General features: G+C 38.1%; 4 non-coding genes and 47 pseudogenes across 4 annotated transcripts; all 51 read right to left on the bottom strand.

Moving 5' to 3' along the window:
• Positions 1-715: 715 nt before the first annotated feature.
• LOC149670201 (5S ribosomal RNA) lies at positions 716-834 on the bottom strand (annotated as a pseudogene).
• An 812-nt stretch (positions 835-1,646) lies between these two features.
• LOC149670200 (5S ribosomal RNA) lies at positions 1,647-1,765 on the bottom strand (annotated as a pseudogene).
• Positions 1,766-3,027: 1,262 nt separating this feature from the next.
• Positions 3,028-3,146, bottom strand: LOC149670199 (5S ribosomal RNA; annotated as a pseudogene).
• A 362-nt stretch (positions 3,147-3,508) lies between these two features.
• LOC149670198 (5S ribosomal RNA) lies at positions 3,509-3,627 on the bottom strand (annotated as a pseudogene).
• A 361-nt stretch (positions 3,628-3,988) lies between these two features.
• Positions 3,989-4,107, bottom strand: LOC149670197 (5S ribosomal RNA; annotated as a pseudogene).
• Positions 4,108-4,469: 362 nt separating this feature from the next.
• Positions 4,470-4,588, bottom strand: LOC149670196 (5S ribosomal RNA; annotated as a pseudogene).
• Positions 4,589-4,948: 360 nt separating this feature from the next.
• LOC149670195 (5S ribosomal RNA) lies at positions 4,949-5,067 on the bottom strand (annotated as a pseudogene).
• Positions 5,068-5,427: 360 nt separating this feature from the next.
• LOC149670194 (5S ribosomal RNA) lies at positions 5,428-5,546 on the bottom strand (annotated as a pseudogene).
• Positions 5,547-6,146: 600 nt separating this feature from the next.
• On the bottom strand, positions 6,147-6,265 carry LOC149670193 (5S ribosomal RNA; annotated as a pseudogene).
• Positions 6,266-6,388: 123 nt separating this feature from the next.
• LOC149670192 (5S ribosomal RNA) lies at positions 6,389-6,507 on the bottom strand (annotated as a pseudogene).
• Positions 6,508-6,644: 137 nt separating this feature from the next.
• On the bottom strand, positions 6,645-6,763 carry LOC149670191 (5S ribosomal RNA; annotated as a pseudogene).
• A 123-nt stretch (positions 6,764-6,886) lies between these two features.
• LOC149670190 (5S ribosomal RNA) lies at positions 6,887-7,005 on the bottom strand (annotated as a pseudogene).
• Positions 7,006-7,605: 600 nt separating this feature from the next.
• On the bottom strand, positions 7,606-7,724 carry LOC149670189 (5S ribosomal RNA; annotated as a pseudogene).
• A 123-nt stretch (positions 7,725-7,847) lies between these two features.
• Positions 7,848-7,966, bottom strand: LOC149670188 (5S ribosomal RNA; annotated as a pseudogene).
• Positions 7,967-8,103: 137 nt separating this feature from the next.
• On the bottom strand, positions 8,104-8,222 carry LOC149670187 (5S ribosomal RNA; annotated as a pseudogene).
• A 123-nt stretch (positions 8,223-8,345) lies between these two features.
• LOC149670186 (5S ribosomal RNA) lies at positions 8,346-8,464 on the bottom strand. The gene has a single exon (XR_016367518.1). It is a non-coding gene; the product is annotated as a 5S ribosomal RNA (ribosomal RNA).
• A 344-nt stretch (positions 8,465-8,808) lies between these two features.
• On the bottom strand, positions 8,809-8,927 carry LOC149670185 (5S ribosomal RNA; annotated as a pseudogene).
• Positions 8,928-9,064: 137 nt separating this feature from the next.
• Positions 9,065-9,183, bottom strand: LOC149670184 (5S ribosomal RNA; annotated as a pseudogene).
• A 123-nt stretch (positions 9,184-9,306) lies between these two features.
• On the bottom strand, positions 9,307-9,425 carry LOC149670183 (5S ribosomal RNA; annotated as a pseudogene).
• Positions 9,426-9,562: 137 nt separating this feature from the next.
• On the bottom strand, positions 9,563-9,681 carry LOC149670182 (5S ribosomal RNA; annotated as a pseudogene).
• A 600-nt stretch (positions 9,682-10,281) lies between these two features.
• LOC149670181 (5S ribosomal RNA) lies at positions 10,282-10,400 on the bottom strand (annotated as a pseudogene).
• A 123-nt stretch (positions 10,401-10,523) lies between these two features.
• LOC149670180 (5S ribosomal RNA) lies at positions 10,524-10,642 on the bottom strand (annotated as a pseudogene).
• Positions 10,643-10,779: 137 nt separating this feature from the next.
• Positions 10,780-10,898, bottom strand: LOC149670179 (5S ribosomal RNA; annotated as a pseudogene).
• Positions 10,899-11,021: 123 nt separating this feature from the next.
• On the bottom strand, positions 11,022-11,140 carry LOC149670178 (5S ribosomal RNA). The gene has a single exon (XR_016367517.1). It is a non-coding gene; the product is annotated as a 5S ribosomal RNA (ribosomal RNA).
• Positions 11,141-11,484: 344 nt separating this feature from the next.
• Positions 11,485-11,603, bottom strand: LOC149670177 (5S ribosomal RNA; annotated as a pseudogene).
• Positions 11,604-11,980: 377 nt separating this feature from the next.
• On the bottom strand, positions 11,981-12,099 carry LOC149670176 (5S ribosomal RNA; annotated as a pseudogene).
• A 123-nt stretch (positions 12,100-12,222) lies between these two features.
• LOC149670175 (5S ribosomal RNA) lies at positions 12,223-12,341 on the bottom strand (annotated as a pseudogene).
• A 137-nt stretch (positions 12,342-12,478) lies between these two features.
• On the bottom strand, positions 12,479-12,597 carry LOC149670174 (5S ribosomal RNA; annotated as a pseudogene).
• Positions 12,598-12,720: 123 nt separating this feature from the next.
• LOC149670173 (5S ribosomal RNA) lies at positions 12,721-12,839 on the bottom strand. Its single transcript, XR_016367516.1, has one exon. It is a non-coding gene; the product is annotated as a 5S ribosomal RNA (ribosomal RNA).
• A 344-nt stretch (positions 12,840-13,183) lies between these two features.
• Positions 13,184-13,302, bottom strand: LOC149670172 (5S ribosomal RNA; annotated as a pseudogene).
• A 137-nt stretch (positions 13,303-13,439) lies between these two features.
• LOC149670171 (5S ribosomal RNA) lies at positions 13,440-13,558 on the bottom strand (annotated as a pseudogene).
• A 360-nt stretch (positions 13,559-13,918) lies between these two features.
• On the bottom strand, positions 13,919-14,037 carry LOC149670170 (5S ribosomal RNA; annotated as a pseudogene).
• Positions 14,038-14,160: 123 nt separating this feature from the next.
• On the bottom strand, positions 14,161-14,279 carry LOC149670169 (5S ribosomal RNA; annotated as a pseudogene).
• A 137-nt stretch (positions 14,280-14,416) lies between these two features.
• LOC149670168 (5S ribosomal RNA) lies at positions 14,417-14,535 on the bottom strand (annotated as a pseudogene).
• A 361-nt stretch (positions 14,536-14,896) lies between these two features.
• LOC149670167 (5S ribosomal RNA) lies at positions 14,897-15,015 on the bottom strand (annotated as a pseudogene).
• A 123-nt stretch (positions 15,016-15,138) lies between these two features.
• LOC149670166 (5S ribosomal RNA) lies at positions 15,139-15,257 on the bottom strand (annotated as a pseudogene).
• Positions 15,258-15,394: 137 nt separating this feature from the next.
• LOC149670165 (5S ribosomal RNA) lies at positions 15,395-15,513 on the bottom strand (annotated as a pseudogene).
• Positions 15,514-15,636: 123 nt separating this feature from the next.
• On the bottom strand, positions 15,637-15,755 carry LOC149670164 (5S ribosomal RNA). Its single transcript, XR_016367515.1, has one exon. It is a non-coding gene; the product is annotated as a 5S ribosomal RNA (ribosomal RNA).
• A 344-nt stretch (positions 15,756-16,099) lies between these two features.
• On the bottom strand, positions 16,100-16,218 carry LOC149670163 (5S ribosomal RNA; annotated as a pseudogene).
• Positions 16,219-16,355: 137 nt separating this feature from the next.
• LOC149670162 (5S ribosomal RNA) lies at positions 16,356-16,474 on the bottom strand (annotated as a pseudogene).
• A 600-nt stretch (positions 16,475-17,074) lies between these two features.
• Positions 17,075-17,193, bottom strand: LOC149670161 (5S ribosomal RNA; annotated as a pseudogene).
• Positions 17,194-17,330: 137 nt separating this feature from the next.
• LOC149670160 (5S ribosomal RNA) lies at positions 17,331-17,449 on the bottom strand (annotated as a pseudogene).
• Positions 17,450-17,808: 359 nt separating this feature from the next.
• On the bottom strand, positions 17,809-17,927 carry LOC149670159 (5S ribosomal RNA; annotated as a pseudogene).
• A 137-nt stretch (positions 17,928-18,064) lies between these two features.
• On the bottom strand, positions 18,065-18,183 carry LOC149670158 (5S ribosomal RNA; annotated as a pseudogene).
• A 359-nt stretch (positions 18,184-18,542) lies between these two features.
• Positions 18,543-18,661, bottom strand: LOC149670157 (5S ribosomal RNA; annotated as a pseudogene).
• A 360-nt stretch (positions 18,662-19,021) lies between these two features.
• On the bottom strand, positions 19,022-19,140 carry LOC149670156 (5S ribosomal RNA; annotated as a pseudogene).
• Positions 19,141-19,277: 137 nt separating this feature from the next.
• LOC149670155 (5S ribosomal RNA) lies at positions 19,278-19,396 on the bottom strand (annotated as a pseudogene).
• A 137-nt stretch (positions 19,397-19,533) lies between these two features.
• LOC149670154 (5S ribosomal RNA) lies at positions 19,534-19,652 on the bottom strand (annotated as a pseudogene).
• Positions 19,653-20,012: 360 nt separating this feature from the next.
• LOC149670153 (5S ribosomal RNA) lies at positions 20,013-20,131 on the bottom strand (annotated as a pseudogene).
• A 123-nt stretch (positions 20,132-20,254) lies between these two features.
• Positions 20,255-20,373, bottom strand: LOC149670152 (5S ribosomal RNA; annotated as a pseudogene).
• Positions 20,374-20,509: 136 nt separating this feature from the next.
• Positions 20,510-20,628, bottom strand: LOC149670151 (5S ribosomal RNA; annotated as a pseudogene).
• Positions 20,629-21,088: the final 460 nt, after the last annotated feature.

The following is a 21,088-nucleotide window of genomic DNA, read 5'->3' as shown; positions in this document are numbered from 1 at the left end:
TTTAAAAGAGGAATCAAAAGTGAGAAAGCAAACGGCACGCAGTATTCCCAAGTACTGTATGCGCTCGACGCTGCTTTACTTCGGTGATCGGACGAGAACCGGTGTATTCAGCGTGATATGGCCGTTGCCGAGAGTGCTAGTTAATAATTTGAATTTAATTAACCTTCATCTTTAAAAAACCATAACAAAAAGAAGATATGTTTGCTTTTTTCATATCTGGTGGAATTTAAAAGAGGAAACAAAAGTGAGAGAGCAAACGGCACGCAGTATTCCCAAGTACTGTATGCGCTCGACGCTGCTTAACTTCGATTATCGGACGAGAATCGGTGTATTCAGCGTGATATGGCCGTTGCCGAGAGTGCTAGTTAATAATTTGAATTTAATTAACTTTCATCTTTATAAAACAATAACAAAAAGAAGATTTGTTTGCTTTTTTCATATATGGTGGAATTTGAAAGAGGAAACAAAAGTGAAAAAAGCAAACGGCACGCAGTATTCCCAAGTACTGACTGCGCTCGACGCTGCTAACGTCGGCGATCGGACGAGAACCGGTGTTCTCAGCGTGATATGGCCGTTGCCGAGAGTGCTAGATAATAATTCGAATTTAAATTAAGTGAGACAAATTAACCTTCATCTTTTTCAAACAATAACAAAAAGAAAATATGTTTGCTTTTTTCATATCTATTGGAATTTAAAAGAGGAAAAAAAGTGAAAAAGCGAACGGCACGCAGTGTTCCTAAGTGGTCGCCCTCCCAAGTACTGACTGCGCTCGACGCTGCTTAACTTCGGTTATCGGACGAGAACCGGTGTATTCAGCGTGATATGGCCGTTGCCGAGAGTGCTAGTTAATAATTTGAATTTAATTAACCTTCATCTTTATAAAACAATAACAAAAAGAAGATATGTTTGCTTTTTTCATATCTGGTGGAATTTAAAAGAGGAAACAAAAGTGAAAAAACAAACGGCACGCAGTATTCCCAAGTACTGTATGCGCTCGACGCTGCTTAACTTCGGTGATCGGACGTGAACCGGTGTTTTCAGCGTGATATGGCCGTTGCCGAGAGTGCTAGTTAATAATTTGAATTTAATTAACCTTCATCTTTAAAAAACAATAACAAAAAGAAGATATGTTTGCTTTTTTCATATCTGGTGGAATTTAAAAGAGGAAACAAAAGTGAGAAAGCAAACGGCACGCAGTATTCCCAAGTACTGTATGCGCTCGACGCTGCTTAACTTCGATTATCGGACGAGAATCGGTGTATTCAGCGTGATATGGCCGTTGCCGAGAGTGCTAGTTAATAATTTGAATTTAATTAACTTTCATCTTTATATAACAATAACAAAAAGAAGATTTGTTTGCTTTTTTCATATATGGTGGAATTTGAAAGAGGAAACAAAAGTGAAAAAAGCAAACGGCACGCAGTATTCCCAAGTACTGACTGCGCTCGACGCTGCTAACGTCGGCGATCGGACGAGAACCGGTGTTCTCAGCGTGATATGGCCGTTGCCGAGAGTGCTAGATAATAATTCGAATTTAAATTAAGTGAGACAAATTAACCTTCATCTTTTTCAAACAATAACAAAAAGAAAATATGTTTGCTTTTTTCATATCTATTGGAATTTAAAAGAGGAAAAAAAAGTGAAAAAGCGAACGGCACGCAGTGTTCCTAAGTGGTCGCCCTCCCAAGTACTGACTGCGCTCGACGCTGCTTAACTTCGGTTATCGGACGAGAACCGGTGTATTCAGCGTGATATGGCCGTTGCCGAGAGTGCTAGTTAATAATTTGAATTTAATTAACCTTCATCTTTATAAAACAATAACAAAAAGAAGATATGTTTGCTTTTTTCATATCTGGTGGAATTTAAAAGAGGAAACAAAAGTGAAAAAACAAACGGCACGCAGTATTCCCAAGTACTGTATGCGCTCGACGCTGCTTAACTTCGGTGATCGGACGTGAACCGGTGTTTTCAGCGTGATATGGCCGTTGCCGAGAGTGCTAGTTAATAATTTGAATTTAATTAACCTTCATCTTTAAAAAACAATAACAAAAAGAAGATATGTTTGCTTTTTTCATATCTGGTGGAATTTAAAAGAGGAAACAAAAGTGAGAAAGCAAACGGCACGCAGTATTCCCAAGTACTGTATGCGCTCGACGCTGCTTAACTTCGATTATCGGACGAGAATCGGTGTATTCAGCGTGATATGGCCGTTGCCGAGAGTGCTAGTTAATAATTTGAATTTAATTAACTTTCATCTTTATATAACAATAACAAAAAGAAGATTTGTTTGCTTTTTTCATATATGGTGGAATTTGAAAGAGGAAACAAAAGTGAAAAAAGCAAACGGCACGCAGTATTCCCAAGTACTGACTGCGCTCGACGCTGCTAACGTCGGCGATCGGACGAGAACCGGTGTTCTCAGCGTGATATGGCCGTTGCCGAGAGTGCTAGTTAATAATTTGAATTTAATTAACCTTCATCTTTAAAAAACAATAACAAAAAGAAGATATGTTTGCTTTTTTCATATCTGGTGGAATTTAAAAGAGGAAACAAAAGTGAGAAAGCAAACGGCACGCAGTATTCCCAACTACTGTATGCGCTCGACGCTGCTTAACTTCGATTATCGGACGAGAATCGGTGTATTCAGCGTGATATGGCCGTTGCCGAGAGTGCTAGTTAATAATTTGAATTTAATTAACTTTCATCTTTATATAACAATAACAAAAAGAAGATTTGTTTGCTTTTTTCATATATGGTGGAATTTGAAAGAGGAAACAAAAGTGAAAAAAGCAAACGGCACGCAATATTCCCAAGTAATGACTGCGCTCGACGCTGCTAACGTCGGCGATCGGACGAGAACCGGTGTTCTCAGCGTGATATGGCCGTTGCCGAGAGTGCTAGATAATAATTTGAATTTAAATTAAGTGAGACAAATTAACCTTCATCTTTTTCAAACAATAACAAAAAGATAATATGTTTGCTTTTTTCATATCTATTGGAATTTAAAAGAGGAAAAAAAAGTGAAAAAGCTAACGGCACGCAGTGTTCCTAAGTGGTCGCCCTCCCAAGTACTGACTGCGCTTGACGCTGCTTAACTTCGGTTATCGGACGAGAACCGGTGTATTCAGCGTGATATGGCCGTTGCCGAGAGTGCTAGTTAATAATTTGAATTTAATTAACCTTCATCTTTATAAAACAATAACAAAAAGAAGATATGTTTGCTTTTTTCATATCTGGTGGAATTTAAAAGAGGAAACAAAAGTGAAAAAACAAACGGCACGCAGTATTCCCAAGTACTGTATGCGCTCGACGCTGCTTAACTTCGGTGATCGGACGTGAACCGGTGTTTTAAGCGTGATATGGCCGTTGCCGAGAGTGTTAGTTAATAATTCGAATTTAAATTAAGTGAGACAAATTAACCTTCATCATTTTAAAACAATAACAAAAAGAAAACGTGTTTGCTTTTTTCATATATATTAAAATTTAAAAGAGGAAAAAAAAGTGAAAAAGCCAACGGCACGCAGTGTTCCTAAGTGGTCTCCCTCCCTAGTAGTGACTGCGCTCGACGCTGCTTAACTTCGGTTATCGAACGAGAACCGGTGTATTCAGCGTGATATGGCCGTTGCCGAGAGTGCTAGTTAATAATTTGAATTTAATTAACTTTCATCTTTATAAAACAATAACAAAAAAGAAGATATGTTTGCTTTTTTCATATCTGGTGGAATTTGAAAGAGGAAACAAAAGTAAAAAAGCCAACGGCACGCAGTATTCCCAAGTACTGTATGCGCTCGACGCTGCTAACGTCGGCGATCGGACGAGAACCGGTGTTCTCAGCGTGATATGGCCGTTGCCGAGAGTGCTAGATAATAATTCGAATTTAAATTAAGTGAGACAAATTAACCTTCATCTTTTTAAAACAATAACAAAAAGAAAATATGTTTGCTTTTTTCATATCTATTGGAATTTAAAAGAGGAAAAAAAGTGAAAAAGCTAACGGCACGCAGTGTTCCTAAGTGGTCGCCCTCCCAAGTACTGACTGCGCTCGACGCTGCTTAACTTCGGTTATCGGACGAGAACCGGTGTATTCAGCGTGATATGGCCGTTGCCGAGAGTGCTAGTTAATAATTTGAATTTAATTAACCTTCATCTTTATAAAACAATAACAAAAACAAGATATGTTTGCTTTTTTCATATCTGGTGGAATTTAAAAGAGGAAACAAAAGTGAAAAAACAAACGGCACGCAGTATTCCCAAGTACTGTATGCGCTCGACGCTGCTTAACTTCGGTGATCGGACGTGAACCGGTGTTTTCAGCGTGATATGGCCGTTGCCGAGAGTGCTAGTTAATAATTCGAATTTAAGTTAAGTGAGACAAATTACCCTTCATCATTTTAAAACTATAACAAAAAGAAAACCTGTTTGCTTTTTACATATCTATTAAAATTTAAAAGAGGAAAAAAAAGTGAAAAAGCCAACGGCACGCAGTGTTCCTAAGTGGTCTCCCTCCCAAGTAATGACTGCGCTCGACGCTGCTTAACTTCGGTTATCGGACGAGAATCGGTGTATTCAGCGTGATATGGCCGTTGCCGAGAGTGCTAGTTAATAATTTGAATTTAATTAACTATTATCTTTATAAAACGATAACAAAAAAAAGATATGTTTGCTTTTTTCATATCTGGTGGAATTTGAAAGAGGAAACAAAAGTGAAAAAGCAAACGGCACGCAGTATTACCAAGTACTGACTGCGCTCGACGCTGCTAACGTCGGCGATCGGACGAGAACCGGTGTTCTCAGCGTGATATGGCCGTTGCCGAGAGTGCTAGATAATAATTCGAATTTAAATTAAGTGAGACAAATTAACCTTCATCTTTTTCAAACAATAACAAAAAGAAAATATGTATGCTTTTTCCATATCTATTGGAATATAAAAGAGGAAAAAAAGTGAAAAAGCTAACGGCACGCAGTGTTCCTAAGTGGTCGCCCTCGCAAGTACTGACTGCGCTCGACGCTGCTTAACTTCGGTTATCGGACGAGAACCGGTGTATTCAGCGTGATATGGCCGTTGCCGAGAGTGCTAGTTAATAATTTGAATTTAATTAACCTTCATCTTTATAAAACAATAACAAAAAGAAGATATGTTTGCTTTTTTCATATCTGGTGGAATTTAAAAGAGGAAACAAAAGTGAAAAAACAAACGGCACGCAGTATCCCAAGTACTGTATGCGCTCGACGCTGCTTAACTTCGGTGATCGAACGTGAACCGGTGTTTTCAGCGTTTATGGCCGTTGCCGAGAGTGCTAGTTAATAATTCGAATTTAAATTAAGTGAGACAAATTAACCTTCATCATTTTAAAACAATAACAAAAAGAAAACATGTTTGCTTTTTTCATATCTATTAAAATTTAAAAGAGGAAAAAAAAGTGAAAAAGCCAACGGCACGCAGTGTTCCTAAGTGGTCTCCCTCCCAAGTAGTGACTGCGCTCGACGCTGCTTAACTTCAGTTATCGGACGAGAACCGGTGTATTAAGCGTGATATGGCCGTTGCCGAGAGTGCTAGTTAATAATTTTAATTTAATTAACTTTCATCTTTATAAAACAATAACAAAAAGAAGATATGTGTGCTTTTTTCAAATCGGGTGGAATTTAAAAGAGGAAACAAAAGTGAAAAACCAACGGCACGCAGTATTCCCAAGTACTGACTGCGCTCGACGCTGCTAACGTCGGCGATCGGACGAGAACCGGTGTTCTCAGCGTGATATGGCCGTTGCCGAGAGTGCTAGTTAAAAATTCGAATTTAAATTAAGTGAGACAAATTAACCTTCATCTTTATAAAACAATAACAAAAAGAAGATATGTTTGCTTTTTTCATATCGGGTGGAATTTAAAAGAGGAAACAAAAGTGAAAAAGCCAACGGCACGCAGTATTCCCAAGTACTGACTGCGCTCGACGCTGCTAACGTCAGCGATCGGACGAGAACCGGTGTTCTCAGCGTGATATGGCCGTTGCCGAGAGTGCTAGATAATAATTCGAATTTAAATTAAGTGAGACAAATTAACCTTCATCTTTTAAAAACAATAACAAAAAGAAAATATGTTTGCTTTTTTCATATCTATTGGAATTTAAAAGAGGAAAAAAAAAGTGAAAAAGCTAACGGAACGCAGTGTTCCTAAGTGGTCTCCCTCCCAAGAACTGTCTGCGCTCGACGCTGCTTAACTTCGGTTATCGGACGAGAACCGGTGTATTCAGCGTGATATGGCCGTTGCCGAGAGTGCTAGTTAATAATTTGAATTTAATTAACTTTCATCTTTATAAAACAATAACAAAAAAGAAGATATGTTTGCTTTTTTCATATCTATTAAAATTTAAAAGAGGAAAAAAAAGTGAAAAAGCCAACGGCACGCAGTGTTCCTAAGTGGTCTCCATCCCAAGTATTGACTGCGCTCGACGCTGCTTAACTTCGGTGATCGGACGAGAACCGCTGTATTCAGCGTGATATGGTCGTTGCCGAGAGTGCTAGTTAATAATTCGAATTTAAATTAAGTGAGACAAATTAACCTTCTTCATTTTAAAACAATAACAAAATGAAAACATGTTTGCTTTTTTCATATCTATTAAAATTTAAAAGAGGAAAAAAAAGTGAAAAAGCCAACGGCACGCAGTGTTCCTAAGTGGTCTCCCTCCCAAGTAGTGACTGCGCTCGACGCAGCTTAACTTCAGTTATCGGACGAGAACCGGTGTATTCAGCGTGATATGGCCGTTGCCGAGAGTGCTAGTTAATAATTTTAATTTAATTAACTTTCATCTTTATAAAACAATAACAAAAAAGAAGATATGTTTGCTTTTTTCATATCTATTAAAATTTAAAAGAGGAAAAAAAAGTGAAAAAGCCAACGGCACGCAGTGTTCCTAAGTGGTCTCCCTCCCAAGTAGTGACTGCGCTCGACGCTGCTTAACTTCAGTTATCGGACGAGAACCGGTGTATTCAGCGTGATATGGTCGTTGCCGAGAGTGCTAGTTAATAATTTTAATTTAATTAACTTTCATCTTTATAAAACAATAACAAAAAGAAGATATGTGTGCTTTTTTCAAATCGGGTGGAATTTAAAAGAGGAAACAAAAGTGAAAAACCAACGGCACGCAGTATTCCCAAGTACTGACTGCGCTCGACGCTGCTAACGTCGGCGATCGGACGAGAACCGGTGTTCTCAGCGTGATATGGCCGTTGCCGAGAGTGCTAGTTAAAAATTCGAATTTAAATTAAGTGAGACAAATTAACCTTCATCTTTATAAAACAATAACAAAAAGAAGATATGTTTGCTTTTTTCATATCGGGTGGAATTTAAAAGAGGAAACAAAAGTGAAAAAGCCAACGGCACGCAGTATTCCCAAGTACTGACTGCGCTCGACGCTGCTAACGTCAGCGATCGGACGAGAACCGGTGTTCTCAGCGTGATATGGCCGTTGCCGAGAGTGCTAGATAATAATTCGAATTTAAATTAAGTGAGACAAATTAACCTTCATCTTTTAAAAACAATAACAAAAAGAAAATATGTTTGCTTTTTTCATATCTATTGGAATTTAAAAGAGGAAAAAAAAAGTGAAAAAGCTAACGGCACGCAGTGTTCCTAAGTGGTCTCCCTCCCAAGAACTGTCTGCGCTCGACGCTGCTTAACTTCGGTTATCGGACGAGAACCGGTGTATTCAGCGTGATATGGCCGTTGCCGAGAGTGCTAGTTAATAATTTGAATTTAATTAACTTTCATCTTTATAAAACAATAACAAAAAAGAAGATATGTTTGCTTTTTTCATATCTATTAAAATTTAAAAGAGGAAAAAAAAGTGAAAAAGCCAACGGCACGCAGTGTTCCTAAGTGGTCTCCATCCCAAGTATTGACTGCGCTCGACGCTGCTTAACTTCGGTGATCGGACGAGAACCGCTGTATTCAGCGTGATATGGTCGTTGCCGAGAGTGCTAGTTAATAATTCGAATTTAAATTAAGTGAGACAAATTAACCTTCTTCATTTTAAAACAATAACAAAATGAAAACATGTTTGCTTTTTTCATATCTATTAAAATTTAAAAGAGGAAAAAAAAGTGAAAAAGCCAACGGCACGCAGTGTTCCTAAGTGGTCTCCCTCCCAAGTAGTGACTGCGCTCGACGCAGCTTAACTTCAGTTATCGGACGAGAACCGGTGTATTCAGCGTGATATGGCCGTTGCCGAGAGTGCTAGTTAATAATTTTAATTTAATTAACTTTCATCTTTATAAAACAATAACAAAAAAGAAGATATGTTTGCTTTTTTCATATCTATTAAAATTTAAAAGAGGAAAAAAAAGTGAAAAAGCCAACGGCACGCAGTGTTCCTAAGTGGTCGCCCTCCCAAGTACTGACTGCGCTCGACGCTGCTTAACTTCGGTGATCGGACGAGAACCGGTGTATTCAGCGTGATATGGCCGTTGCCGAGAGTGCTAGTTAAAAATTTGAACTTAATTAACCTTCATCTTTATAAAAAATAACAATAAGAAGATATGTTTGTTTCTTCATATCTGGTGGAATTTAAGAGGAAACAAAAGTGAAAAAGCCATCAGCATGCAGTGTTCCCAAGTAGTGACTGCGCTCGACGCTGCTTAACTTCGGTTATCGTACGAGAACCGGTGTATTCAGCGTGTTATGGCCGTTGCCGATAGTGCTGGTTAATAATTTTAATTTAATTAACTTTCATCTTTATAAAACAATAACAAAAAAGAAGATATGTTTGCTTTTTTCATATCTATTAAAATTTAAAAGAGGAAAAAAAAGTGATAAAGCCAACGGCACGCAGTGTTCCTAAGTTGTCTCCATCCCAAAGACTGACTGTGCTCGACGCTGCTTAACTTCGGTGATCGGACGAGAACCGCTGTATTCAGCGTGATATGGTCGTTGCCGAGAGTGCTAGTTAATAATTCGAATTTAAATTGAGTGAGACAAATTAACCTTCATCATTTTAAAACAATAACAAAATGAAAACATGTTTGCTTTTTTCATATCTATTAAAATTTAAAAGAGGAAAAAAAAGTGAAAAAGCCAACGGCACGCAGTGTTCCTAAGTGGTCTCCCTCCCAAGTAGTGACTGCGCTCGACGCTGCTTAACTTCAGTTATCGGACGAGAACCGGTGTATTAAGCGTGATATGGCCGTTGCCGAGAGTGCTAGTTAATAATTTTAATTTAATTAACTTTCATCTTTATAAAACAATAACAAAAAAGAAGATATGTTTGCTTTTTTCATATCTATTAAAATTTAAAAGAGGAAAAAAAAGTGAAAAAGCCAACGGCACGCAGTGTTCCTAAGTGGTCTCCATCCCAAGTATTGACTGCGCTCGACGCTGCTTAACTTCGGTGATCGGACGAGAACCGCTGTATTCAGCGTGATATGGTCGTTGCCGAGAGTGCTAGTTAATAATTCGAATTTAAATTAAGTGAGACAAATTAACCTTCTTCATTTTAAAACAATAACAAAATGAAAACATGTTTGCTTTTTTCATATCTATTAAAATTTAAAAGAGGAAAAAAAAGTGAAAAAGCCAACGGCACGCAGTGTTCCTAAGTGGTCTCCCTCCCAAGTAGTGACTGCGCTCGACGCTGCTTAACTTCAGTTATCGGACGAGAACCGGTGTATTCAGCGTGATATGGCCGTTGCCGAGAGTGCTAGTTAATAATTTTAATTTAATTAACTTTCATCTTTATAAAACAATAACAAAAAGAAGATATGTGTGCTTTTTTCAAATCGGGTGGAATTTAAAAGAGGAAACAAAAGTGAAAAACCAACGGCACGCAGTATTCCCAAGTACTGACTGCGCTCGACGCTGCTAACGTCGGCGATCGGACGAGAACCGGTGTTCTCAGCGTGATATGGCCGTTGCCGAGAGTGCTAGTTAAAAATTCGAATTTAAATTAAGTGAGACAAATTAACCTTCATCTTTATAAAACAATAACAAAAAGAAGATATGTTTGCTTTTTTCATATCGGGTGGAATTTAAAAGAGGAAACAAAAGTGAAAAAGCCAACGGCACGCAGTATTCCCAAGTACTGACTGCGCTCGACGCTGCTAACGTCAGCGATCGGACGAGAACCGGTGTTCTCAGCGTGATATGGCCGTTGCCGAGAGTGCTAGATAATAATTCGAATTTAAATTAAGTGAGACAAATTAACCTTCATCTTTTAAAAACAATAACAAAAAGAAAATATGTTTGCTTTTTTCATATCTATTGGAATTTAAAAGAGGAAAAAAAAAGTGAAAAAGCTAACGGCACGCAGTGTTCCTAAGTGGTCTCCCTCCCAAGAACTGTCTGCGCTCGACGCTGCTTAACTTCGGTTATCGGACGAGAACCGGTGTATTCAGCGTGATATGGCCGTTGCCGAGAGTGCTAGTTAATAATTTGAATTTAATTAACTTTCATCTTTATAAAACAATAACAAAAAAGAAGATATGTTTGCTTTTTTCATATCTATTAAAATTTAAAAGAGGAAAAAAAAGTGAAAAAGCCAACGGCACGCAGTGTTCCTAAGTGGTCTCCATCCCAAGTATTGACTGCGCTCGACGCTGCTTAACTTCGGTGATCGGACGAGAACCGCTGTATTCAGCGTGATATGGTCGTTGCCGAGAGTGCTAGTTAATAATTCGAATTTAAATTAAGTGAGACAAATTAACCTTCTTCATTTTAAAACAATAACAAAATGAAAACATGTTTGCTTTTTTCATATCTATTAAAATTTAAAAGAGGAAAAAAAAGTGAAAAAGCCAACGGCACGCAGTGTTCCTAAGTGGTCTCCCTCCCAAGTAGTGACTGCGCTCGACGCAGCTTAACTTCAGTTATCGGACGAGAACCGGTGTATTCAGCGTGATATGGCCGTTGCCGAGAGTGCTAGTTAATAATTTTAATTTAATTAACTTTCATCTTTATAAAACAATAACAAAAAAGAAGATATGTTTGCTTTTTTCATATCTATTAAAATTTAAAAGAGGAAAAAAAAGTGAAAAAGCCAACGGCACGCAGTGTTCCTAAGTGGTCGCCCTCCCAAGTACTGACTGCGCTCGACGCTGCTTAACTTCGGTGATCGGACGAGAACCGGTGTATTCAGCGTGATATGGCCGTTGCCGAGAGTGCTAGTTAAAAATTTGAACTTAATTAACCTTCATCTTTATAAAAAATAACAATAAGAAGATATGTTTGTTTCTTCATATCTGGTGGAATTTAAGAGGAAACAAAAGTGAAAAAGCCATCAGCATGCAGTGTTCCCAAGTAGTGACTGCGCTCGACGCTGCTTAACTTCGGTTATCGTACGAGAACCGGTGTATTCAGCGTGTTATGGCCGTTGCCGATAGTGCTGGTTAATAATTTTAATTTAATTAACTTTCATCTTTATAAAACAATAACAAAAAAGAAGATATGTTTGCTTTTTTCATATCTATTAAAATTTAAAAGAGGAAAAAAAAGTGATAAAGCCAACGGCACGCAGTGTTCCTAAGTTGTCTCCATCCCAAAGACTGACTGTGCTCGACGCTGCTTAACTTCGGTGATCGGACGAGAACCGCTGTATTCAGCGTGATATGGTCGTTGCCGAGAGTGCTAGTTAATAATTCGAATTTAAATTGAGTGAGACAAATTAACCTTCATCATTTTAAAACAATAACAAAAAGAAGATATGTTTGCTTTTTTCATATCGGGTGGAATTTAAAAGAGGAAACAAAAGTGAAAAAGCCAACGGCACGCAGTATTCCCAAGTACTGACTGCGCTCGACGCTGCTAACGTCAGCGATCGGACGAGAACCGGTGTTCTCAGCGTGATATGGCCGTTGCCGAGAGTGCTAGATAATAATTCGAATTTAAATTAAGTGAGACAAATTAACCTTCATCTTTTAAAAACAATAACAAAAAGAAAATATGTTTGCTTTTTTCATATCTATTGGAATTTAAAAGAGGAAAAAAAAAGTGAAAAAGCTAACGGCACGCAGTGTTCCTAAGTGGTCTCCCTCCCAAGAACTGTCTGCGCTCGACGCTGCTTAACTTCGGTTATCGGACGAGAACCGGTGTATTCAGCGTGATATGGCCGTTGCCGAGAGTGCTAGTTAATAATTTGAATTTAATTAACTTTCATCTTTATAAAACAATAACAAAAAAGAAGATATGTTTGCTTTTTTCATATCTATTAAAATTTAAAAGAGGAAAAAAAAGTGAAAAAGCCAACGGCACGCAGTGTTCCTAAGTGGTCTCCATCCCAAGTATTGACTGCGCTCGACGCTGCTTAACTTCGGTGATCGGACGAGAACCGCTGTATTCAGCGTGATATGGTCGTTGCCGAGAGTGCTAGTTAATAATTCGAATTTAAATTAAGTGAGACAAATTAACCTTCTTCATTTTAAAACAATAACAAAATGAAAACATGTTTGCTTTTTTCATATCTATTAAAATTTAAAAGAGGAAAAAAAAGTGAAAAAGCCAACGGCACGCAGTGTTCCTAAGTGGTCTCCCTCCCAAGTAGTGACTGCGCTCGACGCAGCTTAACTTCAGTTATCGGACGAGAACCGGTGTATTCAGCGTGATATGGCCGTTGCCGAGAGTGCTAGTTAATAATTTTAATTTAATTAACTTTCATCTTTATAAAACAATAACAAAAAAGAAGATATGTTTGCTTTTTTCATATCTATTAAAATTTAAAAGAGGAAAAAAAAGTGAAAAAGCCAACGGCACGCAGTGTTCCTAAGTGGTCGCCCTCCCAAGTACTGACTGCGCTCGACGCTGCTTAACTTCGGTGATCGGACGAGAACCGGTGTATTCAGCGTGATATGGCCGTTGCCGAGAGTGCTAGTTAAAAATTTGAACTTAATTAACCTTCATCTTTATAAAAAATAACAATAAGAAGATATGTTTGTTTCTTCATATCTGGTGGAATTTAAGAGGAAACAAAAGTGAAAAAGCCATCAGCATGCAGTGTTCCCAAGTAGTGACTGCGCTCGACGCTGCTTAACTTCGGTTATCGTACGAGAACCGGTGTATTCAGCGTGTTATGGCCGTTGCCGATAGTGCTGGTTAATAATTTTAATTTAATTAACTTTCATCTTTTTAAAACAATAACAAAAAAGAAGATATGTTTGCTTTTTTCATATCTATTAAAATTTAAAAGAGGAAAAAAAAGTGATAAAGCCAACGGCACGCAGTGTTCCTAAGTTGTCTCCATCCCAAAGACTGACTGTGCTCGACGCTGCTTAACTTCGGTGATCGGACGAGAACCGCTGTATTCAGCGTGATATGGTCGTTGCCGAGAGTGCTAGTTAATAATTCGAATTTAAATTGAGTGAGACAAATTAACCTTCATCATTTTAAAACAATAACAAAATGAAAACATGTTTGCTTTTTTCATATCTATTAAAATTTAAAAGAGGAAAAAAAAGTGAAAAAGCCAACGGCACGCAGTGTTCCTAAGTGGTCTCCCTCCCAAGTAGTGACTGCGCTCGACGCTGCTTAACTTCAGTTATCGGACGAGAACCGGTGTATTAAGCGTGATATGGCCGTTGCCGAGAGTGCTAGTTAATAATTTTAATTTAATTAACTTTCATCTTTATAAAACAATAACAAAAAGAAGATATGTGTGCTTTTTTCAAATCGGGTGGAATTTAAAAGAGGAAACAAAAGTGAAAAACCAACGGCACGCAGTATTCCCAAGTACTGACTGCGCTCGACGCTGCTAACGTCAGCGATCGGACGAGAACCGGTGTTCTCAGCGTGATATGGCCGTTGCCGAGAGTGCTAGATAATAATTCGAATTTAAATTAAGTGAGACAAATTAACCTTCATCTTTTAAAAACAATAACAAAAAGAAAATATGTTTGCTTTTTTCATATCTATTGGAATTTAAAAGAGGAAAAAAAAGTGAAAAAGCTAACGGAACGCAGTGTTCCTAAGTGGTCTCCCTCCCAAGAACTGTCTGCGCTCGACGCTGCTTAACTTCGGTTATCGGACGAGAACCGGTGTATTCAGCGTGATATGGCCGTTGCCGAGAGTGCTAGTTAATAATTTGAATTTAATTAACTTTCATCTTTATAAAACAATAACAAAAAAGAAGATATGTTTGCTTTTTTCATATCTATTAAAATTTAAAAGAGGAAAAAAAAGTGAAAAAGCCAACGGCACGCAGTGTTCCTAAGTGGTCTCCATCCCAAGTATTGACTGCGCTCGACGCTGCTTAACTTCGGTGATCGGACGAGAACCGCTGTATTCAGCGTGATATGGTCGTTGCCGAGAGTGCTAGTTAATAATTCGAATTTAAATTAAGTGAGACAAATTAACCTTCTTCATTTTAAAACAATAACAAAATGAAAACATGTTTGCTTTTTTCATATCTATTAAAATTTAAAAGAGGAAAAAAAAGTGAAAAAGCCAACGGGACGCAGTGTTCCTAAGTGGTCTCCCTCCCAAGTAGTGACTGCGCTCGACGCTGCTTAACTTCAGTTATCGGACGAGAACCGGTGTATTCAGCGTGATATGGCCGTTGCCGAGAGTGCTAGTTAATAATTTTAATTTAATTAACTTTCATCTTTATAAAACAATAACAAAAAGAAGATATGTGTGCTTTTTTCAAATCGGGTGGAATTTAAAAGAGGAAACAAAAGTGAAAAACCAACGGCACGCAGTATTCCCAAGTACTGACTGCGCTCGACGCTGCTAACGTCAGCGATCGGACGAGAACCGGTGTTCTCAGCGTGATATGGCCGTTGCCGAGAGTGCTAGATAATAATTCGAATTTAAATTAAGTGAGACAAATTAACCTTCATCTTTTAAAAACAATAACAAAAAGAAAATATGTTTGCTTTTTTCATATCTATTGGAATTTAAAAGAGGAAAAAAAAAGTGAAAAAGCTAACGGCACGCAGTGTTCCTAAGTGGTCTCCCTCCCAAGAACTGTCTGCGCTCGACGCTGCTTAACTTCGGTTATCGGACGAGAACCGGTGTATTCAGCGTGATATGGCCGTTGCCGAGAGTGCTAGTTAATAATTTGAATTTAATTAACTTTCATCTTTATAAAACAATAACAAAAAAGAAGATATGTTTGCTTTTTTCATATCTATTAAAATTTAAAAGAGGAAAAAAAAGTGAAAAAGCCAACGGCACGCAGTGTTCCTAAGTGGTCTCCATCCCAAGTATTGACTGCGCTCGACGCTGCTTAACTTCGGTGATCGGACGAGAACCGCTGTATTCAGCGTGATATGGTCGTTGCCGAGAGTGCTAGTTAATAATTCGAATTTAAATTAAGTGAGACAAATTAACCTTCTTCATTTTAAAACAATAACAAAATGAAAACATGTTTGCTTTTTTCATATCTATTAAAATTTAAAAGAGGAAAAAAAAGTGAAAAAGCCAACGGCACGCAGTGTTCCTAAGTGGTCTCCCTCCCAAGTAGTGACTGCGCTCGACGCTGCTTAACTTCAGTTATCGGACGAGAACCGGTGTATTCAGCGTGATATGGCCGTTGCCGAGAGTGCTAGTTAATAATTTTAATTTAATTAACTTTCATCTTTATAAAACAATAACAAAAAAGAAGATATGTTTGCTTTTTTCATATCTATTAAAATTTAAAAGAGGAAAAAAAAGTGAAAAAGCCAACGGCACGCAGTGTTCCTAAGTGGTCGCCCTCCCAAGTACTGACTGCGCTCGACGCTGCTTAACTTCGGTGATCGGACGAGAACCGGTGTATTCAGCGTGATATGGCCGTTGCCGAGAGTGCTAGTTAAAAATTTGAACTTAATTAACCTTCATCTTTATAAAAAATAACAATAAGAAGATATGTTTGTTTCTTCATATCTGGTGGAATTTAAGAGGAAACAAAAGTGAAAAAGCCATCAGCATGCAGTGTTCCCAAGTAGTGACTGCGCTCGACGCTGCTTAACTTCGGTTATCGTACGAGAACCGGTGTATTCAGCGTGTTATGGCCGTTGCCGATAGTGCTGGTTAATAATTTTAATTTAATTAACTTTCATCTTTATAAAACAATAACAAAAAAGAAGATATGTTTGCTTTTTTCATATCTATTAAAATTTAAAAGAGGAAAAAAAAGTGATAAAGCCAACGGCACGCAGTGTTCCTAAGTTGTCTCCATCCCAAAGACTGACTGCGCTCGACGCTGCTTAACTTCGGTGATCGGACGAGAACCGCTGTATTCAGCGTGATATGGTCGTTGCCGAGAGTGCTAGTTAATAATTCGAATTTAAATTAAGTGAGACAAATTAACCTTCATCATTTTAAAACAATAACAAAATGAAAACATGTTTGCTTTTTTCATATCTATTAAAATTTAAAAGAGGAAAAAAAAGTGAAAAAGCCAACGGCACGCAGTGTTCCTAAGTGGTCTCCCTCCCAAGTAGTGACTGCGCTCGACGCTGCTTAACTTCAGTTATCGGACGAGAACCGGTGTATTAAGCGTGATATGGCCGTTGCCGAGAGTGCTAGTTAATAATTTTAATTTAATTAACTTTCATCTTTATAAAACAATAACAAAAAGAAGATATGTGTGCTTTTTTCAAATCGGGTGGAATTTAAAAGAGGAAACAAAAGTGAAAAACCAACGGCACGCAGTATTCCCAAGTACTGACTGCGCTCGACGCTGCTAACGTCGGCGATCGGACGAGAACCGGTGTTCTCAGCGTGATATGGCCGTTGCCGAGAGTGCTAGTTAAAAATTCGAATTTAAATTAAGTGAGACAAATTAACCTTCATCTTTATAAAACAATAACAAAAAGAAGATATGTTTGCTTTTTTCATATCGGGTGGAATTTAAAAGAGGAAACAAAAGTGAAAAAGCCAACGGCACGCAGTATTCCCAAGTACTGACTGCGCTCGACGCTGCTAACGTCAGCGATCGGACAAGAACCGGTGTTCTCAGCGTGATATGGCCGTTGCCGAGAGTGCTAGATAATAATTCGAATTTAAATTAAGTGAGACAAATTAACCTTCATCTTTTAAAAACAATAACAAAAAGAAAATATGTTTGCTTTTTTCATATCTATTGGAATTTAAAAGAGGAAAAAAAAAGTGAAAAAGCTAACGGCACGCAGTGTTCCTAAGTGGTCTCCCTCCCAAGTACTGTCTGCGCTCGACGCTGCTTAACTTCGGTGATCGGACGAGAACCGCTGTATTCAGCGTGATATGGTCGTTGCCGAGAGTGCTAGTTAATAATTCGAATTTAAATTAAGTGAGACAAATTAACCTTCATCATTTTAAAACAATAACAAAATGAAAACATGTTTGCTTTTTTCATATCTATTAAAATTCAAAAGAGGAAAAAAAAGTGAAAAAGCAAACGGCACGCAGTGTTCCTAAGTGGTCTCCCTCCCAAGTAGTGACTGCGCTCGACGCTGCTTAACTTCAGTTATCGGACGAGAACCGGTGTATTAAGCGTGATATGGCCGTTGCCGAGAGTGCTAGTTAATAATTTTAATTTAATTAACTTTCATCTTTATAAAACAATAACAAAAAGAAAATATGTTTGCTTTTTTCAAATCGGGTGGAATTTACAAGAGGAAACAAAAGTGAAAAACCAACGGAACGCAGTATTCCCAAGTACTGTATGCGCTCGACGCTGCTTAACTTCGGTGATCGGACGAAAACCGGTGTTTTCAGCGTGATATGGCCGTTGCCGAGAGTGCTTGTTAATAATTCGAATTTAAATTAAGTGAGACAAATTAACCTTCATCATTTTAAAACAATAACAAAAAAAACATGTTTGCTTTTTTCATATCTATTAAAATTTATAAGAGGAAAAAAAAGTGAAAAAATCAACGGCACGCAGTGTTCCGAAGTTGTCTCCCTCCCAAGTACTGACTGCGCTCGACGCTGCTTAACTTCGGTTATCGGACGAGAACCGGTGTATTCAGCGTGATATGGTCGTTGCCGAGAGTGCTAGTTAATAATTCGAATTTAAATTAAGTGAGACAAATTAACCTTCATCATTTTAAAACAATAACAAAATGAAAACATGTTTGCTTTTTTCATATCTATTAAAATTTAAAAGAGGAAAAAAAAGTGAAAAAGCCAACGGCACGCAGTGTTCCTAAGTGGTCTCCCTCCCAAGTAGTGACTGCGCTCGACGCTGCTTAACTTCAGTTATCGGACGAGAACCGGTGTATTAAGCGTGATATGGCCGTTGCCGAGAGTGCTAGTTAATAATTTTAATTTAATTAACTTTCATCTTTATAAAACAATAACAAAAAGAAGATATGTTTGCTTTTTTCAAATCGGGTGGAATTTAAAAGAGGAAACAAAAGTGAAAAAGCCAACGGCACGCAGTATTCCCAAGTACACTATGCGCTCGACGCTGCTTAACTTCGGTGATCGGACGAGAACCGGTGTTTTCAGCGTGATATGGTCGTTGCCGAGAGTGCTAGTTAATAATTCGAATTTAAATTAAGTGAGACAAATTAACCTTCATAATTTTAAAACAATAACAAAAAAAACATGTTTGCTTTTTTCATATCTATTAAAATTTAAAAGAGGAAAAAAAGTGAAAAACCCAACGGCACGCAGTGTTCCTAAGTAGCCTCCCTCCCAAGTACTGACTGCGCTCGACGCTGCTAAACTTCGGTTATCGGACGAGAACCGGTGTATTCAGCGTGATATGGCCGTTGCCGAGAGTGCTAGTTAATAATTTGAATTTAATTAACTTTCATCTTTATAAAACAATAACAAAAAGAAGATATGTTTGCTTCTTTCATATCGGGTGGAATTTAAAAGAGGAAACAAAAGTGAAAAACCAACGGAACGCAGTATTCCCAAGTACTGTATGCGCTCGACGCTGCTTAACTTCGGTGATCGGACGAAAACCGGTGTTTTCAGCGTGATATGGCCGTTGCCGAGAGTGCTTGTTAATAATTCGAATTTAAATTAAGTGAGACAAATTAACCTTCATCATTTTAAAACAATAACAAAAAAAAACATGTTTGCTTTTTTCATATCTATTAAAATTTATAAGAGGAAAAAAAAGTGAAAAAATCAACGGCACGCAGTGTTCCAAACTGGTCTCCCTCCCAAGTACTGACTGCGCTCGACGCTGCTTAACTTCGGTTATCGGACGAGAACCGGTGTATTCAGCGTGATATGGTCGTTGCCGAGAGCGCTAGTTAATAATTCGAATTTAAATTAAGTGAGACAAATTAACCTTCATCATTTTAAAACAATAACAAAAAAGAAGATATGTTTGCTTTTTTCATATCTTTTAAAATTTAAAAGAGGAAAAAAAGTGAAAAGGCCAACGGCACGCAGTGTTCCTAAGTTGTCTCCATCCCAAAGACTGACTGCGCTCGACGCTGCTTAACTTCGGTGATCGGACGAGAACCGTTGTATTCAGCGTGATAGGGTCGTTGCCGAGAGTGCTAGTTAATAATTCGAATTTAAATTAAGTGAGACAAATTAACCTTCATCATTTTAAAACAATAACAAAATGAAAACATGTTTGCTTTTTTCATATCTATTAAAATTTAAAAGAGGAAAAAAAAGTGAAAAAGCCAACGGCACGAAGTGTTCCTAAGTGGTCTCCCTCCCAAGTAGTGACTGCGCTCGACGCTGCTTAACTTCAATTATCGGACGAGAACCGGTGTATTTAGCGTGATATGGCCGTTGCCGAGAGTTCTAGTTAATAATTTTAATTTAATTAACTTTCATCTTTATAAAACAATAACAAAAAGAAGATATGTGTGCTTTTTTCAAATCGGGTGGAATTTAAAAGAGGAAACAAAAGTGAAAAACCAACGGCACGCAGTATTCCCAAGTACTGACTGCGCTCGACGCTGCTAACGTCGGCGATCGGACGAGAACCGGTGTTCTCAGCGTGATATGGCCGTTGCCGAGAGTGCTAGTTAAAAATTCGAATTTAAATTAAGTGAGACAAATTTACCTTCATCTTTATAAAACAATAACAAAAAGAAGATATGTTTGCTTTTTTCATATCGGGTGGAATTTAAAAGAGGAAACAAAAGTGAAAAAGCCAACGGCACGAAGTGTTCCTAAGTGGTCTCCCTCCCAAGTACTGATTGCGCTCGACGCTGCTTAACTTCGGTTATCGGACGAGAACCGGTATATTCAGCGTGATATGGCCGTTACCGAGAGTGCTAGTTAATAATTTGAATTTAATTAACTTTCATCTTTATAAAACAATAACAAAAAAGAAGACATGTTTGCTTTTTTCATATCTATTAAAATTTAAAAGAGGAAAAAAAAGTGAAAAAGCCAACGGCACGCAGTGTTCCTAAGTGGTCTCCATCCCAAGTACTGACTGCGCTCGACGCTGCTTAACTTCGGTGATCGGACGAGAACCGCTGTATTCAGCGTGATATGGTCGTTGCCGAGAGTGCTAGTTAATAATTCGAATTTAAATTAAGTGAGACAAATTAACCTTCATCATTTTAAAACAATAACAAAATGAAAACATGTTTGCTTTTTTCATATCTATTAAAATTTAAAAGAGGAAAAAAAGTGAAAAAGCCAACGGCACGCAGTGTTCCTAAGTGGTCTCCCTCCCAAGTAGTGACTGCGCTCGACGCTGCTTAACTTCAGTTATCGGACGAGAACCGGTGTATTCAGCGTGATATGGCCGTTGCCGAGAGTGCTAGTTAATAATTTTAATTTAAATTAAGTGAGACAAATTAACCTTCATCTTTATAAAACAATAACAAAAAGAAAATATGTTTGCTTTTTTCATATCGGGTGGAATTTAAAAGAGGAAACAAAAGTGAAAAAGCCAACGGCACGCAGTATTCCCAAGTATTGACTGCGCTCGACGCTGCTAACGTCGGCGATCGGACGAGAACCGGTGTTCTCAGCGTGATATGGCCGTTGCCGAGAGTGCTAGTTAATAATTTGAACTTAATTAACCTTCATCTTTATAAAAAATAACAATAAGAAGATATGTTTGTTTTTTCATATCTGGTGGAATTTAAGAGGAAACAAAAGTGAAAAAGCCATCGGCATGCAGTGTTCCCAAGTACTGACTGCGCTTGACGCTGCTAAACTTCGGTTATCGGACGAGAACCGGTGTATTCAGCGTGATATGGCCGTTGCC

Source organism: Phalangium opilio, unplaced genomic scaffold, assembly GCF_054372755.1.
Source record: "Phalangium opilio isolate 3A_F unplaced genomic scaffold, DU_Popi_V2 ptg000054l_1, whole genome shotgun sequence".
NCBI lineage: Eukaryota > Metazoa > Arthropoda > Arachnida > Opiliones > Phalangiidae > Phalangium > Phalangium opilio.
The sequence above is the reverse complement of the archived record's forward strand: the minus strand, read 5'-3'. Positions and strand labels throughout refer to the sequence as shown.